Source organism: Parus major, chromosome 2 (genome assembly GCF_001522545.3).
Source record: "Parus major isolate Abel chromosome 2, Parus_major1.1, whole genome shotgun sequence".
NCBI lineage: Eukaryota > Metazoa > Chordata > Aves > Passeriformes > Paridae > Parus > Parus major.
This window is the reverse complement of record NC_031769.1, coordinates 10,697,622-10,717,842: the sequence shown is the minus strand read 5'-3', so window position 1 is coordinate 10,717,842 and position 20,221 is coordinate 10,697,622.

Genomic DNA, 20,221 nt, shown 5'->3' with positions numbered 1-20,221 from the left:
ACGAGAAGAATGCAGTGCAGTGTCATGTAGTGATCCACAATCACTGATGATATTCACCAACATTTGCACGTGCAGTGGAGGATCTTGACAAAACAGAGCATTCCTGAAGGCCACCTGCATTCTTCACTGCAGGTACCTTGCAGTCAGAAATAATGTTTGTAATGCAGGCAGAGGCAGAAACCCAACAGAGCAAAAGATGGGGTCCAAATAAATAATTATTTAACTTCAAATAAAAAAATAAATTGAGAATTTATAGAGGCACATGTCCTAAAATGATATTACTTTTTCAAAAAGGCTGGGTTGCAATTCCTTTCTCTTCAGTAAAGTTATTTTTGTCTGGCTTCTTCCCCTACTTTCTGCTTCTTCCTAAGCTCTTCAAGTGATATTAAGTTTGTTATGTCAGCATGTTAGTCAATCCTATTGCAGCTTTTATCAAACTGGCAGACTCTGGCTCTGTGGTGTTTTTATGACATGGTTGCTCTGACAGATTGCTCCCACATGACACTGGAAAATGCAGTGACTCCAAGGAGCAGCTGGGAGCACGCACTTTCAGCCAGCTGCTTTGATGGATTAGAAACTCTCCCAGAGCCATCAGGAGAGGTTATAATGCTGTCTTCCAAACACATTTGCTTGCATCACACCTGGACTGAGAGAGACTGTGCAAATTGTTGCTATACTAATTTCAGAGGTAATTAGGAAAAGCATAAACCCCAGGCTCCTCTCTGTTTTGGTTTCTCATACAAGCACATATAGGAAGTTTTGTGATCCCACAGTCCATTACCCTGTCTTTTGATAACAGACATTGGATGTTTCAGAAGACATGCACAAGATGGTCCCAAAATAGTGGGTCTTTAAAATTACTGGAGTAAGTTTATTGCAGCCCTCACTGTCTAAAGGCAGGTTTATGCCTTGAACTAAGTGAGATTGCAATCAATGAAAACCTCTGTTAAAGTTTACTATTCTTCCTATTGTAGATCTTGGTCATTTTGTTAGCTATTGAAAAGGCGTATTTAAGAGTTCAGCTAAAATCCAAAGTCTCAGAAGTAGCATGCAGGAATTAGATCAATAGATTCTTCTTTGTGTAGGTAAAAAATAAATAAATCCAGCCACTTTGAGTTTGCCTGTTTCTAAGCTTGTTGTGTGCTTTTCTACCATGGATTACTCACTTGGGTAAAAATAAACTAATAGTTTGCCTCCTCTAAACTACTTGTTATCATTAAATATTTTTGAAATGAGGTTTCTTCCTTCTCTTCCTTCAAAATGAAACAAAGTTCAGCTGCCTTCTTCCCTTTTTTTTTGTCCCTGTGCCTACATTGTTTCCCATTGCTTGTCTTCACATTCCTTATTTGCTGGCAGTGATTTTTGCAGCCTTTGGCCACAAAACATTCTCATAAATCATATATCTCCATATAGACACATATAACACATGTTTAGACATGTTTAGACAGACAAACTCATACAGGAACCGTTTGTGCTGCTTCTAAGTAAAGGACGTGGCAGATTGGGAAGGTGCAAGTAGGAGAGGGAATGAAACCAAGTGAGGTTCTGTGGTGATCAGAGATAAAATTTGCAATAGAAATTTCCAAACCCTCTAGAGGCTGCAGGGAGCTCAGGTGCCTCCTCAAAGGTTCCATCCTTGATACCTGTGCATCATTAGCAATCTCCAAAGGCTGATTTGAATTGTGGTTAAGTTCCACCCCAGAAAAATTTGGTATTAAATTTGAAGGGAAACCTAAAAATAAGTTAAAGTTCTGTGTTTCCTTTTCTCATCCAAATTCCTTCCTTATTTTTTTCATGTCTATGCTATTTTTTATGCAGTGTTTGATTCTTTAGAGTTCAACATGAACATTTGGTTTGTGGGAAAAATTATCTCTACATTTCAGGTAGCTATTAACATCAATAGCGTATTTTTATATGTTACTGTTTGATCATCTTTACCATGCAAAAATAGATGATCATTACCTTCACTTCAGAACCCAAATAATTTGTTTGTTCATGATCTCAGGTAGAATAATACAGAACATATTGCATTTTTCTGATGAAGAACCCATTCATTAACAAGTTGCCCCATTAATGATTAAAGATTAGTTAGCACCCCTTACACATTGCCGTATTTAATTGCTAGAATTTAAAAAAATCCATATGAATAATTTCAAGATTTTAATCTCCTTTATATTCTTATATCTACATATAGCATCTGTGATCAATTTTCTGTCATATTGAAAAGGCAATTTAAAGGTTTGGCATGATCCTTAGGCCAAAATGTTCTGGACTAAATTTTCTGAAATCAGTTGGGTGATATTGAAGGAACTTTCCTCCTTAATAAGGGAATTTCTGCTGTTGAATACAAAGATATCAAACATATATTTCTAAGCATTTGTCCAAATCACAGTCTTAACCCTTTCAAAGACAGAATTCTGTGGATGCTGGTCACCACTGAAAAGTATTTAGACATCTCTAATTGTAACCTGAAAATGTGGTTCAGAATTTTTTGTTGTTGTTTCCTATTTCTCCCTCCCTCTGCAATGTCTATCATGGCAAACACTAGGAAAAGAGATAAAAAGCAGGTTTCCCATTATAGGACTTATGGCTTTGGGACTGCAAGGTGCACCAAGAGATAAGAATTCAGAATTTGAAAAGAGCATGATAAGGCTCTCTAAAACCATTTCACTCTCTCAAACTACCTGCTTTAGGAGACCTTTTCTGGGTGTGCATTTTATTTATCAGAGAGCTGTGGTCACTGAAACAGTGGCAATTGGCTACTGCAACTAGACTGGAACCAGCAAATAATACATCTGCAAAGAGCTGTTCCCTGTGAGTCAAACTCTGGTGAACAAACTGCTATAAGCACTCCTCAAATATGTGGACTGTGAGAGGGAAGGAGGGAATCAGCATTTTAGATAGCAGTGCTTTTTCAGATTTAGGAATGCATTGTGGAAGTTCAGCTGTACACCAAATTTCTGGTATGCTGAGTGAAGGCTAGTGTTACTACAGGGTTCCATTTGTAAAATGTTTAAATATAGATCAGAGTGTGAATGTAAAAACCACGTACAATCTAGGCTGCTTCCCACACATACACCAGAGCAAATAATGATGTGATTTGAGAGACATAATGACAATATTGTGCCTATAATGCATTTGCCCAAAGGTACGTTTGTGAATATGTTTTCTATTCATTTCTGTTCTCCATTGCACATTTCCCTCAACTTAATTATCCCATTGATTGTAATTAAGCTCCCTCTAAGTGTGTGAGTGTGGAGTGCATTTTCAAAATAAATATGAGCAAGCTGACTTGCTTCTGAAGCTTTTTTTAAACTCTCTCAGCTCTATAAAATGCCTAACAGGCACCTTATATCTGAGAACACAAATTTATTTTAGAGACTTTCTATGACTTCATCCCTTTTAAGAAGAGAGAGGGAAAATCTGTTCATGTAGAAACAATTTAAATCAAACCTATGGCAACTTTTTAATTCATTATTCTTATTATTGGTATAATTTAGCACCTATTAAAATGTGAGCACCCCTGCAGAGATTAATATTTCTTTATAGTAGTGGCTGAATAAACATGCATTAAGGAACACACACTGCCCAAAAGCAATGATTGTACATGGATACCCATGATGGACTGAAGAGAAGAGCAGAAAGTGTGATAGTAACTAGACAGTAGCAGAACTAACTGTGTAACTAGATATATTTTTGGCATAAAACTGTAGTCTCAGTTTGCCACCTGTCTAACCATCTCAACATTGCAACCTATTTTCATGACCTGAAGAAATTCCTTGGATTCTCAAATGTTTATATAATATTGATCTGCCTCAACTGCACTGTAGTACCCAGTATCTGTTTTTTCCTCTCTCTGCTTCTCTCTGCTTCCCCAAAGCCACGATCTGTCCCACAAGAGGAAATGGTGCTGCAGGAGCTTTATAATGCAAACAGTAAATTAAATGTATGTTTATTTGCTTCTGAGATGAAGGTGCTATAAGAAGCTTGCTTGTAGTCTATTTTCATTTACCTTAATTAATGACCACTAAGATTCCTTAATACCTCAGCATTACCATGTCCAGTATAGTGCATCAATATTATGCAACTGTAATGTGTTCTAAAACAGGATAATTTGAAATCCATAGATATTTAAAGATTTCTGGTTACAACAGATGCCAGATTCAAATTAAAAAAAAAAAAACAAAAACAAACCATAAAACAAACAAACAAAAAAAAATTGATTAGAAAGAGCTAGCAAAATCTCACATGCACAATAGGGTATAGATTTGGATATGGTATATCATCAGATGAAACATAACATATGCAAGACCATATTGTAGCAGGATGAAGTCACTTCCTTACATTAAGCCTTTTTATGTTTTCTTAATATATCCAAAATAGAATGGTTATCCAAAACCATATCATTACAAACAACTGTTATTTGATAAATTTTAATAAATATTGGTTGAAACTAGTAATGAATTTTTTGCAATACTCTATAATATTTTGTAGAGTGTTGCAAAGGTGCAACATACCAGGTGGTATAGTTGTGGTGTCACTCTGAGTTTCCACTTTAAGTTCCCAAGTTTCATAAGTTCAGTGCTTAATTTCATAAAAACCAGTGTCTGAAATAGATCAGGTGAACTGCATATTTCTTCATCAGCTCTCAAGGGAGCATAGAGCAGCTGTCGAAACCCAGACTGTACAGATCTAAAATAAGGCAAGATAGCTCCTATCCTTTATATCATTTGACTTTTCTGGTCAGTCAAAATGGTAACTATGAGGACTTTTCTCTGCATTAAAGCACATGAAGTAGTGCAGAAAGAGGGATTTACAATAAAATAATAAGAAATATAGCTCATCGTTTCCTATGTTTACAAGCAATGGTTTGCTCCTCAAGTGGTGATATTTTCACTGACGTTTTAGCTTTAGTATTCCCAGAAAAAGGCTCAACTTCTCTTCCTGTTGCAGCCAGCCAGTGAAGTATCACTGTTATCTGATACACCACCTTGCACAAGTGCATCTTGAAGCAGGAGATGTAAGAGGAGCAGGGGGTCATCGACCTGCAGTGACTGTGTCAGATGGAAGGGTAAATAAACTGCCCACCCTCAGTATTTAGCATTTCTGGGATGATGTGGGAAAGGCAACCAAATTTGTGGTGGCAGATGTAGCATACATGACTCACTGTTGTGGCATAAACATATTAAGTATTTTGCAGACCATATGGTAAGTAAAGTAACAGTTTAGATGTGCTGATGTTGATGCCTTGCATTTGCTTCACCGCAGTGAATTACAGACTCACTTGAGTTGTTGCTTAGCTTGGATCAGCTGGTGGGTAGATGTAGGGAATAAGGGGTGATTCTGTGATAGCTCTAAGGTGTTTCATTTCTGTCCTGCCTTTGGCTGGCAGGGAGGTAGGTTTATGCTCAGCAGCACGTACAGTGTTGTGTTTCAGACTTGTGGCTAAAACAGTGCTGATAGCACATGGATTTTTTGGCTGTTGCTGAACAGTGCTTGCACATAGCTGACACATCCTTTCTGTTCCCACTCTCTCCCAGCAAGTAAACTGGGGGAGGGCAAGGAGTTATGAAGATCCAGAGCTGGGACAGACGATGCAAACTGTGCAGAGAGATATCCCATACCTTATGACACCAGAAATAAAAGACTGAATCGGAAAAAGAAGAAACAGGGAACTTTGGCTTTCAGGGTGGCCTTTACTCAGTATCTGGCTTGACATCAGTCCTCTTGAGGCAGGTGATAAGGGATTTCTTTGTGTCACCTGTTTTCTTTGCTCTTTACTTGGCCTATTGAACTGGTTTATCTTAACCTACAAGCTTTCTCCCTTTTTGTTCTTGCTGTTCTCTCCCCTGTCCCCTTGCACCTGCTGTGGGCATGCCATGCTTTCTTTCATTTGGAAAATTACTTCAGAAGTCCCAAGTGGCCACCTTGGGTAACACCTGTATGTTTCCATGGGAGCCAGGAGCAATCAGAGTCCCCTTAGGGACACACACAACCGTGGGGCAGGAACTGCTCCAAATGCCATCAGTGGTGATGCTCCTTTTTGCTTTGGTTCTCAGGAGGTTTCAGACAAAAGACAAAAGTGGATCATGTCCTGAACGCTCAGAAACACTGGCTGGAGTCCAAAGTGAACATCAAGAAGGTGGGCCTGCAAACCTGTGTCTTTGTCCAAGTGTAATTATTTCGCAGTGGTGCCCACACTGATTGAAATGAGGAATAGGATTCAGCCACAAACAGGATCTGTGCAGAGTTTTTACTAGAGCTTGTCCTCTAACATTATGTTACAGTTTTCTGTGGGGTTTATCAGTTTGTCACTCTTTAATCCCTTCAATATGGAATACACTGATTTGGTACAGTACTAATTTTCATCATGTTTAATTAAACCAAATATTTTACAACAGTAAATTCACTATGTCAATATGGTTACTTTAATCAGCTCTACATGTAATCTCATCAAAAGCAATATCAAATTTATCCAAAAATAGCTGGTTTCATTAAAACAATATTCCATGGTGTTAAATGTATTAGCCTTCTTAAATTCTTTATTGATCATATCAATATCAACTCCTTTATGATTTTTAAAATGATAATTTTATGCTGACTATTTTAATACTTCCCCAGAAATCCAATTTTTCTATATTTTTCAATTACTGGCAAATAGTTTGGGGTTTTGTTTTGTTTTGTTTTGTTTTGTTTTTGTCTTGGAATATTCTGGCTTTTAATATTTGTCACAAATCGATGTCAAGATTTTAACAACTCCACTGATCTTTTCAAAAGAATTCAGACAGAAGTTGTTTCATCTTGAGAATACCTTTAAATATGACAGTTTTGGCCTGATATTATTCTAACTACTGATAATAAAAAATTAAATATTTCATTAACATCATTTGTCAGATGTCAACATGAGATGGGTAAGTCTGTTAAATATATAACACATAAGTCTATTTTATCAGGACATTTCTATGTTTTTTCAGCAGGTATCCTACCTTGTTTTCTCTAAAATAAAAAAAAATGCTTTAGGGAAGTAACTGATGAGTATTTGATGAGACTTTCTTCTGCTGTGACACGTAATTTAACATCTTTTTCTTGGGCTCACACCTGTATAAGACATCTCATGCTCTCTTGGTATATTTAAACATTCTCACTGTATTTGTGAAGTCAGTGAGAAGGGTGTAAGTGTAGAAAACCCTCAGAATATTTAAAGATAAAGGCCTTAAAATCAGCAGATAGTACCTTGTTTTTATGAGCCCTGGGCATGCTACTGCTTCTTCCTCTGCTTCTTCGTCAGATCATATCTTTATCCATTGACATCATACTTCTACTTTCATTCTGAATGTTTCCTATGCTCATCCATGGTCTGCATCCTAACCTACTGACCTATTATATTATTTTCACAAATTCTCTGTTTTCATTCTAAAAGCAATTCAAATGTTTCTTTCACCTTTTTTGTCAGGCTTGATATTTTTAGCAAAAAATAGCTTTTGTGATTGCTGAGTTGTGCTCTGGGGCAAAGGTTCATCATCTATTGCTTCTGTATGCAATGCCCAATTAGTATTCATAGCAGTATATCTCATTATTTCTTTCCTTTTCAGACTGTGTTTACTCTTTTCATTTTGTAGAGCTGACCATTCAAAAGAAGAAACTATCAGTATTACTGGCCAGAAGTAGAATTTTGTTTAGCAATAGCAAAATAAGCCCATAAGAACCAGCAGACCTTCGAGCAAGGATCAAGTCCTGCTCATAGATCCACTGTAGAATTACTCTCACTTTGTTTCAACAAAGTTTTTCCATCAGTTTTTCTAATTTTATTGATTAAAAATATATTTTTTTTCCTAACAAATACGAAAACCCAAACCAACAAAACCCTAAAATTATCAGTGACCTGGGATCAACATTTCCATTCCTGGATAAAATTCTGCTATGACCAAGCAATTTCTCTCCACAGGTGTCACATGAAAGGTGTTTATGTTCACTAACATATGAATTTTCTCACTAAAATTAATTTTAATCAATACATTCCTCTGTGATTTATCAGTTGTAATACTACTCCGTACATTTTTTGCTTCCTGTCCTTTTAAACTTTTGATTACTTTGAACTTGAGAATACCTGTACACATTTCATTAATACCCACCCACTCAGATATTATTTTTAAAATACTTTTTATTCTTTTTAATTAGTATTCCTAGCTAGTAATAATTTAGAGACCACAATGAGAAAGATCTTACCTCTCCATATCCTGATATCTAGATTTTTTTATCAACTTAATTTATAGACCCAGAAGATTACATATTATTTCACAGTACTTTGAAAGTCACTGAAAGCTTTCCTAAAATGAATTTTGATTTGATAGGAATTGTTTTAGGTTAAAACCTTCAATATTGTTGTATATTAAAAAAAAAGGGAAGTGAAAGTGAACAAATTAATTCATGTTCTGCAACAAAAAAAAAAATCTTGGTGGTATTAATATTGATAATTGGAACAACTATAATGCATTGCAGTTATAGCAATCAAATTGCCAGTCTGGAATAGCTATTACATTTTTAACATTCATGAACAATGATGTAGATGATGGTTCCCTAGTTATTAACTCTGCAGAAAAACTAACCCCGCTTCAGAATTCAGCATATTTTTTCAGCTGCAAATTAAGGGAGAAAAGAACATAGCAACAGTTTTTACAATACAGAATTTAAATGCTTGAATAGTCTAGTAGGAAGAAATAATCAAATCAAAATTTAAGTGAACACATTACTGTGACAAGTTTGCTCACTTCAGTACACATCTCTCAGGGGATCACTTCAACAATTTTTTTTTCAAATGGATTGATATACTGAGAAATATTTTTAAAAGCTTTTAAAAGTTTTGCATGGTAGGTCTTCACAAGACTGAGAGTCTGGACACTTCCAATTGCAATGTATTAATTTTGAATATAGGCCAATGCATTATTTAAGCATATAGTTTTAATAGTAGGTGTTTAAGTAGCTGATTTCCTCTTGAACCAGAGAAGCAAATTGTAACAGTGTATCATTTTTATAAGGATTTTGTTTCATCAGTTTCTGTCTTGCTGCCTGTTAGTTTTCCTTGTTTAATTGTAAAGGGAAGCATGAAAAATGCTGATCTAAATGCTAAAAAATATGCATAGAGAAGTTAAAAAGGATCTGACAAGGAGGTGAATATTTAGAGTAAGCCTTCTTGAACCCTTCCTCTTAAATCTCTCCTTAAAAGACAAGCTCAAGGGTCTGTCAATAATGCACATTTCATAGCAGAATAAAATTGAGAAGGAATTAAGAAGAGCCCACCTACACTTAGATCAGCTAAAAAATAAGAGAGATTTACTTGAAATTCTGAATAGGTTCAAAAAACAATTATCTCCAATAATATTGTGACTAAATGACTTTTAATAAGTATGGACTGCTAAAAATCAGGATATTATGGCCTGTATTTTACACTGAATCTCCAGAGTTTGACTTATATTCACCCAATTTACTGCATAGCCAGAAAAGTTCCTGTCTTTCCACCCCCATCTACTTGCACATTCTCTCTTTAGAGATGAGAAGACAAAAGAAACTCTTGGAGTGTGTAAAGACTCAGAACTTGTACACTGCCAATAGTCCTGCTGTGGGATTGCAGCATTTCCTCTATGTATCACCCTAAACAAGTTGTGAAATTCTGAAGGAGCTGGCAGATGTTATGGCAGGATCCCTTGCCATCACCTTGGGAGGCTGGGGAGGTCTCTGCTGGCTGGAAACCAGCCAGAGTTATTCCCATCTACAGGAAGGGTGGGAGGAAAGACCCAGGTCGGATCTGGTCTGTCCTGTTCTGTTCCATTCTAGCTTGGGATGAATTGCAATACTTCAAATCTAAACACTGCTTAAAGACAGAGACTTGGGGGCAAAAGAGGGAGGTGCCTGGAGACAGAATGAAAAAACAAACAGAGCTTAAAAAAAGTATATTACTGGACTGCTATGAAGTCAAGATTTGATAACCAAGTTGCCTTTCAATGTTCCATTGATATGCACCTCAGTACTAATGATATTGATTTCTTAAAATGCTCTTATGATGTGTCAGAGGCAGAATGTTGTCTTTTCATAACTTTCTTGAGTACATTTGCAATCTGATTTAAGGATGCATGTGCACAACAATAGTTGTGGCCAAGGTGCTCAAGAATTGTTCCCTTCCAGGAGCAGAACCCGATTTCTGTGAAGCTGAGCAGCCAGTGCAGGATCATGATGAAGAACATTCTCCCACTTACAGGCACAACGACAGACAGGACCAAAATGTGATAAAAATATGATATTATGGTTAATGTCCATATGTAGAAATTCTTCTGAATTCTTCTGCCATGCTGAACTTCCAGCAAAGTCGACATTCATATTTCATAGGGGGAAACAATTTTCACAAATTGCAATTCAAGCATAAGAATTATTTCAAAGAACTGAGATTTTTTCTCCCTTTCCTTTTACCTCTCACTGTTTCTTAATGTTCTTAATAATGAAGGTAAAAACCAGCCATGTCCCCACATACAAAGATATATTTATTTTCTTTCTGTTTCAGTTTAGACTTCCAAAAAATATTCATGCATCCTCCTATCACTTACACATTTTTATACAAAAATAAAAATTTGTATTGAATTTTATACATGACTGTATAAAATCAGCTGCTGCACATATCTATGTACTATTACCTATATCTATATGTATAAATAAGATAAAAATCAGGGTCATAGCTTCCTACAATGGTATGCAATTCCCCATGTTTGTGAATGGGAGACTGAAAAAATCAGAGTGAATATTTTTCATTTTAAAGTATGCTTTTTTAAATGGTAAAGAATATTTACACATACAAATATACATTCAGGAAATATACTGTAGTATATTAGTAGCCGTAGAATAGCAGTAATAAAAAAAATCTTGTCTTGAATTATCTCATATATATATCCTATATATAGGGTAGACTTTAATCAGATTAGGAGACTTCTATTTTTTTGTAACCTTGCAGAAGTAGCAACATGCTTTTCTTACATCAGATGTGAGTGAAGTTCAACATGAAACATACCACTTTAGAGGGAATAAGTATCAATATCCACTAGTTATAATTTCAAATTACTGGCTATAATGAGGTGATTACTCTCCAGGTTTAGAAGCAGAACAGTTTACAACAAAGCTCCCTTTTCAGTACTTTATTCTTGAAACAAGATGACAGAAAAAAAAAGATAAAAGTCTAGTTTTCAGGAGAGGTTTTATGGTTTAACAGATTTACAGTAAATAAGCTGGGGTTTCATTGCTAGCTCTTCTCCTGTCCTCCTGGTACTGAGCAATTCAATTTCCTGATTTTCTTTTCCCCAGCTAAAAATCTTCACTGTTGTATCTATGTAGAGTTAAACTTTTACGTAGTAGGATTTTCCCTTTACCAATCACTGACCTCTGCTCATCTGTGTCGTAGCAGCAGTAGCATCACCAGAGGTGGCTGATTTGGGTTTAGTGACTCAAATATAATGCCAGTGTTGCAATCTACTTCAGTGCAGTCAGCAAAGTTTGTCCAAACAAATGAATTTCCAGGTTTGAAACACTTCTCATTATTCATGCACACTGCTATTAATTTGTTATGCAGAAGATTCCAAATGAGAGAATGAGCTGTGTTGCTGCTTTTTATATGATTTGTGTTTTTATTACATTAACAGTGACTGATGGAATTATTCCCTTATCTACAAAAACACGGGCAGATTTATGCAATATTAATATCTACAGCTAAGGCCAGGCAGGTAGCTCAACAGAGGAGTCCAAACATTCTCAGGCAGCTCTAGTTATCCAGAGGTTTAGAACATCCCTTCACTGTCAACAGCAACCATAAAGGTAACATAAAATGCTTAAATTACATTTAAACATTTACAGACAATAAGAAACAGCTTTTCTGACCAATGTACACCAAGCAAGGTAATAAATTCCTGAGAATTCAAATTAGTCCTTTGTTTTTGCTCCTGCTGCTTTGTATTATCCCCTCACTGTAAACCAGCCAAGCAACCTCCTTACTCAAGCTCATGTTTTATCTTGACCCCTGCATTTTTCACCAAGACCCAAAACCTGCTGGCAATAGGAATCAGCAGCAACTGTGCTCTCCAGAGTGCTGTCATCACAGTACTTTTCCAGTGATGTAAGGAAAATTCCATAAAGCCTCGACAAGCTTCTCTGAGTTCATCCACCTACTTTTGATTTCTCAGCTCTCCTTGGTGTTAAATTTGTCTTTCTTAACGTCTTCCTTCTACCATCCCATTCCTTCCTATTCCATAGCACAAAATCAGTTTTCTGAATGCTTACATGGTGCCTGCAATAGCTCTGCTCATCCTTACTCACAGCTCCAGCCAACACCATGAACATAGCAGCATTTACATAATTGTACCTTACATACTGCAAAAACAAACGTTTTAAATAATTGTGAGTAAGATTAAATGGATCAGAGAAAAAAAAAAAAAAAAAGAAAAAACCAAAATTCTCATGGTAGATTTGAGAGAAGTGGGAAAAACATCATTTTCTATATCAGTTTTGGATGTTATACTGAAGAATTATATAAGAAGTAATAAAACATACTCCTCTACTTGTCAGTCTGGATGCTCCCAACGTTCTCAAATACTTTTTCTATCTGTGGTTGTAAGACTTTCACAAGTACATCAGAAACAATTTTTCAGTATGAGATATAACTGTGCAGTATAGGACATGCTCTTCCATGCATATTTTACCTCTACAAGGTTATTGCCATTTTTTGGGAAAATCATAATGAAATACATTTGTTTTGTTAGTATTATCCTAATAGCTAATAAATTAAACTGTTCTTGTTACTTATACTGGGGTTCTACTCAGCATCTTTCATACTATGTGCAAACTCATACACAAATTTATGAAAAACTCTCTTAAAATTTCTCAAGAACTTTGACAAACAAAAGCATGATAGTTTCCACTTTGTCTAACAGGGCCAGAGATATCTGGCCTCATTTTTGATTTTCAGTAGATACCCAGTAGCTGTCTAGGACAAGCCTTACTCTGGAACTCTAGCTAATGGAGAGAGATAAATAAATCTACCTTAGTTTATACTTTCTAATGAATTAAGTACTAGTGCCTATTATGGCTGATAAATTTGGTGGAATGTAATGTCCTATCAACCAAAGGTTTCTTTTCCCCATTCCCTCATGTATAAACAGTTATTTTTTATTAAATCAAATGGTGAATATTTTATGCAAAATTAGTATTTTCTTCCATAGATCACTTCTTGATATCATAGTTATTTATTTTCCTACATACATTTTCTAATCTCAGCCAGTTGAGATCAGTACTTAGTTATCAGTTCTTTCAGTAATTCCACACATTTTTGCTAAAAAATGCGATTTCAAGTCTTCATTATATCTATTCCTATCTTATTTATCTTTTATCATAAATAGCATAGCAGACAAATTTTAAAAGAAAGGTTAAAGCATTAATAGAAATTTAAAGAGATAGTCTAGTATTTCACTTCATCAAGGTTTTGGTAATGATATTGTCTGTTCTATAAGTTTAGGAGGTTTTTTCAGGTAACCTATATGAGTATTATTTAGCATATTCTTCAAGTATTCTTTAACTTTTCATCAAGGCCTTTTGTCTATTCTTTTGCCAAGGAAGAAGGAAAGAAGCAGGCAGAGTGTTTAAAATTTGAGAAAATGAAAATATCTCCTCAAAGATGTTTTATCTTATTAGATGTATGTAGTACCACAAAGTAGTTCTATTTTCTTAAGGAAAGTAAGTTTTGTCAGAAAAAAGTCACTCTTACAAGACCAAAGTTGTGCACCATACAGTAATGTTTTTGAAGACGGGAAAATTAATACTTTTTTCAAGTCCTAGTGTAGCTTTAACTATTGGTCACTGCTGGTTTTGACCTTGAATAATGTTTATTTTTTTTAAAAAAAGCACAAAATTTTCCTTTCAGTACATTGTATGATAACTGTGATGTAGCTTCTGCTGTGGGGAAGAACACTGAGCCCTTCTGCTCTTCATACACTGCCAAAATACACAGTAATACCCTGAATTTTGTCCATTTACTTACTAATGGACAGCATCTGCATTGATGGGAACTTGTGATTTATTCAACTAAATTAATCAGTTCTCCCATTAGCTTGGTATGTAACATCAAGCCATTCTGGTTTAAAATAAGAAGGGGAAAGACATTATGCCACATGTGTGAAAAGGTTAAAAAAAACCCCAAACAAACAAACAAAAAACATCATAAAAACAGCTCTCATTCTGCCTATAGCCAAGAAAGGGATCAGAAGTGATCTGAAAAGCAAGATGTTTAAAAGTCACAATGCCTGAACTCTGCTGATCTTTTAAAATAATTTCTGAGAACATATGAGACCCAGTGCTCTTCTATGTGAAGAAGCAACATATGTTGTTGCTAAATTTTATTATTTGGTCTTCCTGATATAGTAAGGTATGAGTAAACTGCAAACTGCACCTGTGGATGTTTCAGAGCATTCTGACTCTCATAATATCTTATGCAGAAAGGATAAAACAGAGTCATTTCTCTGTTGGCACTGACACAGATAGAAAAGCTATTTTCATAAATAAAATGTGCCAATATCCGAAATGATAACAAAAACCTGTCAACTGACAGGAACAGGAAGTTTTGGAGAATAATCTGCACATCTGCTAACATCCTTCAAAATAAATGCTGGCTTCTATTAGCAGAGAAAGAATGTGCTTAAATAAAAGGATAAAGAATGCAGGAAAAAAGCTTTTCAGTTTTTCTAATTGCATTTGAAAATATTTATATTATTTATATATTATTTATATTATTTTTGGGGTAGGAAATAGGAGGACTAATTACACCATAATATGGACTAGTCACTTCACAAAAACAGAAATATAGTGCTGAATTAAAGTTCTTGTGCTTCTCTTATAAGCATGAGAAAATCAAGGAGGGAAGAAATTATAAAATTGGCCAGTTTGATATATAATAAAGACTTCTCCTTGATAAAAATTAGTGGTAATTGTATTATTACTGTGATTTAATTCAAAACAAATGTAATTTTATTTATCAATTATTTCATCATCATAATTTTTTACATGTCCATTGGTCAGTCAAGAAGCTGGAATTGGTTATCAAGAGCATCTTATTCTCTACATGGAAAATATTCATTGTGTTATTTTCAAAAAAAGGCCTAAGAACTTTTAAAGGAGCTGGAGGTGTTCACAGACCATTCTTTTAGATTGGGATGATGCAGAGACAACTTCTGGAAGGGCTGCTCCAGAACTGAGAAAGGCTACTGCACACTCACACAGATTTTACATTCTTTCCCTGCACACACTCATTACTGGCACACCCAGAGTCAAGCACTGCTGGAGAAAGGATACTGACATTTTGTTGGACTTAAAAAAGCTGTTCTTGTCCTCTTCTCTGATAGTTGTTCTTTAATAGAAAAATGTGAATTTTAGCATCTCTTCCAAAACCCCCAGTGTTAAGGGACATATAAATTTTCATATAAATACTCTTTGGTGGGTTCAAAAATGAATTTATAAACCATTCCAGTTTTACATATATGTCCAGAAAAGTAATTTACCACTATATTAATGTAATTTTCATGTGAGAATTCAAATTTTTTTTAATCATTCCTTAATCAGTCCTCATGTCTTACCTAAACCTGATTCTTGGATTTCTTTGTGGTTTATATGAAAGCTTGAATATAACCAGAAAATTGCTCATGAAGATTTGTTTCAAAAGGATATTTTCATCAACATAGATTTAATATTGGTCTATGCTCATCAACAACAGCTGTATTAAACCCAGTCAAAACAAACTCTGCAAGCAAATGGGTTAGTACAACCTTACACTCCCCAGCTTAGTAAGAAAATCCAAGGAGAAAATTGCAATGAAATTCTGGACCTTGAATATGTGCTTTATCACAATATACAGTCATTAGAGTCTCAGTTTTCTCCATGAAAGACACTGAAAATATGACTTTGAAGAAGAATAATGCACAGAAATGTGAATAAGAATGATCCTCTCAAAAGCATTCTTAATGTGTGATGAAAGAGACACAAATCAAAAACAGTCATAGAAAACAAAGGAGAATGTAATTTTAGACCAAGATTGTAGTCACCAATATAGTCATCAATAACCACAGTTGATTTTTTTCAGGATTGTGAGGTTGGAGGAAGGAAAGTCTAAAAACTCTTAAAAGTAAAGCCACCCCATACACTGGTTTTCATTACACAGAACCAAACAGAAGTGTAACTCCCCAGGGAAATTCAAGGTGACTGTTCTAAGTGCCTCCAGTGTCAGAGAGCAAAAGGTTGGAATGGGACACCCTCACTTGTGATATACTGGAAACCATGTTAATATGGAACATGAAATTTATCTCACCTTATTTAGATATCTCAAAATTACTCACCAAGTCTAAATCACCTGATCACAAAAGAATGGCTCTTTCTAGGTGGACATCTCCAAAGACACATTTATACCCTGAAGAGGCTCAAGAGTCTTTACAGTTTGTAGAGCCTAGACAGCATTTTACTTCTAATGTAGTTCTGTTTAGGTAAGGAATTAAAGAGCAGTGCAGTAAGACACAATAATCAGATAAGTAACCAAGTATTAAGTACTATTATATTAGTAAACAACTAATGATTTGGGGAGGCAGGTCTTCAAGGTTCCCCTTTGGAGTCCATGGCCCACCACTTCTTCCTCAAATACTCAAATACTTCTTCCAGAAGAGATGAGTATTTAAGTGTTGCTTCAATTCTCTGAAAGCACAGTAATGGACAGTTCAATGTTTCTTCTGAGGTAAATATCAATATCTAAATGTTTTGATGCATCATTTTCTTCATGGAAATTTGATCCAGTTCAGGTCCCAGCCCAAAAGAACTACCTCAGAAGTGGCTGCAATGGGAAGTGGATGATATTCTCTCTTTCAGCTGAACCACTGAGTGAATGTATAGACTGAGAAGCAGAAAAGAGATAAATGATCCCATTGCCAGTCATCCTTCGTTCCTAAAGGCGTTTGTGACATGGACACATTCAATGCACTCAGTTGAGGTCTAATTGCAGTGTATGGATGAAAGTTAGGGGCAGTTACTCTCCAGAATATTTAAGAAGAATCTCTGTTTGACAAAGCTGTGTTCACTCCTTTTTGTAGGTATTTTCATTAATAACTTTGGTACCCCAGCTACAGTAAATACTGTAAGGTGCTGCTCCAACTGTTTAGTATGTGTTGGATTTGTCCAGGTCCATGTTCTTAACTGACCTGCAGTGCACCTGGCTGTTGCTTCCTTGATTAACCATGCTTATTATGCAAATGAGAAGCATGGCTGGGAGAAGTCTGAAAAATCAGAACACAGCAAAATACAAAATGCCACAGAAAAAACAGCACAGAAAAAAAGTGGTGCTCCAGAATCTGGCAATTCCAAACCAAGAGGCTGACTGCAATTAGAAGCAAAAGTACCAGAACCTTGGGGTCCTTGTGGACACCAAGCTGAACAAAGACAGGAATGTAGCAATTGTACCCTCCCCACAAAGAAGGCTGAACATATCCTGGATTAAATTAGGCAAAATATTGCCAGCAGGTTGAGGGAGATGATCCTTTTCCTCTGTTCTGGACTAGTGCTGCCACACCCTGAGTATTGTGTTCAGCTCTGAGGGACATAGACATCCTGAAGAGTCTGAGAAATGCCCACAAAGAGCAGGGAGGGAGGGAGGGAGAAACCTTGACTGCCACCTAAATTCACTCTCCTTTTTTGATCATGATATTCCTTTTGCACAGATCATTTCCCTTCTGGGAAGGTCCAGATATGTCCTGGACTAGATGAATTTGCTCCTTGCACATGATCCTGGATCTCAGAAGCCAGACACCTCTCTCTTAAATTCACAGCAAGAGTTTGATCTTCTGCACATGCCTAACAAATCCACATAGGATTGAATTTCTCACAAACACAGTTACAAGTTCAGGCAATAGAGCCCAGCCTCTGTATAATTTCTGTTGTACCTTACATCATAAGGGGCAATTACTGGTTTCTACTATATGCTGAATTAATTTTATGATAAATTACATTGGCCAAATTGAAAAACATTTCTGAGATTAGGGGATTGAACTCAGGGTATCCCCAGCCACAGGTATTGAATTAACCTCTTATGTACCCATGCCCTTAGACATGTACTCCAATAGAGGGCTGAAGATCTACACTCTGAGTAAATCACTGAAGCCAAGTCTCTGAACTTTAGCTAGTCTTTGAGCATGAAACTGATGTGCAAATTGTGAGCACTGCCAGCATTTTTCAAAATCATACCTATGCTCAATATTTCCCATTGCCTTCTGACTTGGTTGATATATCTTATGGAAGGTAAAATAACTACATATAACACAAAAGAGTGGGGTTTATCCTGGATATTACTAAAAATTTTGTTAAAACTACCCTTATTACAGAAATATTCATAATTACAAAGTTACTTTTAATTATATGACCTACCAATCCTTTGCAAGTGTGTGTTAATTGTAATGAATTTTACCTTTTTTATTTCAATGGACGTGCACTGCTAAAAAGGGCCATAGAAACATTAAGGTTAATTTCCTAACATTTTACTTAAAGACAAAATTCATTACAGCATCAACAAAAAGATCCAAATATTTAAATTTCCTCTAGCCTGAATTTCTACCACCATGAAGGATACATGAAGCAATTGCATGGAGGGAGGACCTTGCTGTGCTTTTTTAACAGCCCCACTTCATCCACACTCCCACTGTGGAACCAAACATACTTGTGTAGACCAGAAATCTTCAGATTTTCTGTTATCTGTGTTGAAGCAAACACTTTCAAACTCTCTATTAGTGAATATAGAAATTAAGACTATAATTTACAGTGGGTTTGATTATAGACTCACTTTGATGATTGATGGAGTGAATCCTTTCAGGTAAGGTACAAAATTCAATAAATGAGGGAAAAATCAGTCATAAGCAAGGCATACCAAAATCTTCCTAGTGAAAAATACATTTAGTCATAAAAAACACATTTTTAATTTCAAAACACCAGAGATGAACATTTTCACTTTTGAAGACAGTGTCAGGAAACATAAAGGAAAAAGTTGTCTTTAAATTTTAATTTTTTTTTTCAAAAATTGGACCATTTTTATTTCAATTTTTTATCTTTTAGTCATAAATAAAATGAAAGACATTTAGTTGACCTTCCCCCTTTTTTTTCTTTATAGTGTCTTCCACAGTAACTTCTCAACATTTTTCTCTTTTGTTAAAATCTAAATGGTAAAAATAGGCACAAAAAAATTCTAGGCATCTCAGATTCTAATGGAGCTACAGATAATAATGAAAATGTATTTTTGTGACAGTGATAAAAAATATGATTTTTTTTTAATTAGAAACTTAAAAATATATTCAAAAATCCTAAAAGGAAAGAAGCATGAAAGGAAATTCAGAACAATTTTCTAAATGAAAATCCTTTTTTTACAGCTTTTTCAGTAAGTTGTTAATTATTCTTTGCAGCCTGAAAGTCACATATTTTTCAAGCGTTTAAGTGTGAAAGGGTACAGATAAATCAGCAGGTGCCTCTTTGCTTTTCCAATAATATAAATAGCTTTAGAAATCCACCTATGTATCCCAGGGACCTTCTCAATTTTTTGAACATTCAGACCGTATCAGTTTTGACGTATGTTTGAAGAATGGGCAAAGGTTAGGGCTTGTTCCTATTTCATCTGAGTTAGTTTGGCCATGATGATTCAGAAGGAACTCATTCGTTCCCATGGCGATACGGTGAATTCTGTAAAACTCTGCTTCTGTCATTGCAAATAAAGCTCTTTTTTTTGGTGAAAACATACCAGTTGAAAGAAAATATCAGGTAACAGACAAACCTAAGGTCCTTGAAGATAAATAATTAATTTCAAAGGGATTTGCAAGTAATTCATAAACTGAAAATAGGTCAGTAGAAATCTGAGAGGACTCCAGTATGAAAAAGTGCAGAGGAACTCCAGATAGGAATTCTTAATAAATTAAGAATTTGAAAAGTTCTCTTCTGGGACGGATTCTGTTATGTGGCCCTTGGGTATCATGAAGGGTTCTTAAAGCCAAGCCCAAATCACTACCAAAGAAACAGCAAGTAATGTCTTTGCCCCTCCATCTCCTCCAGGGTGCAAGACTATTCCCTAAAGTTCACCTTGGCAGGGCTTCAGAGCCAGGAGGACACAGCCCTAAAAGGGTGGTCTGTC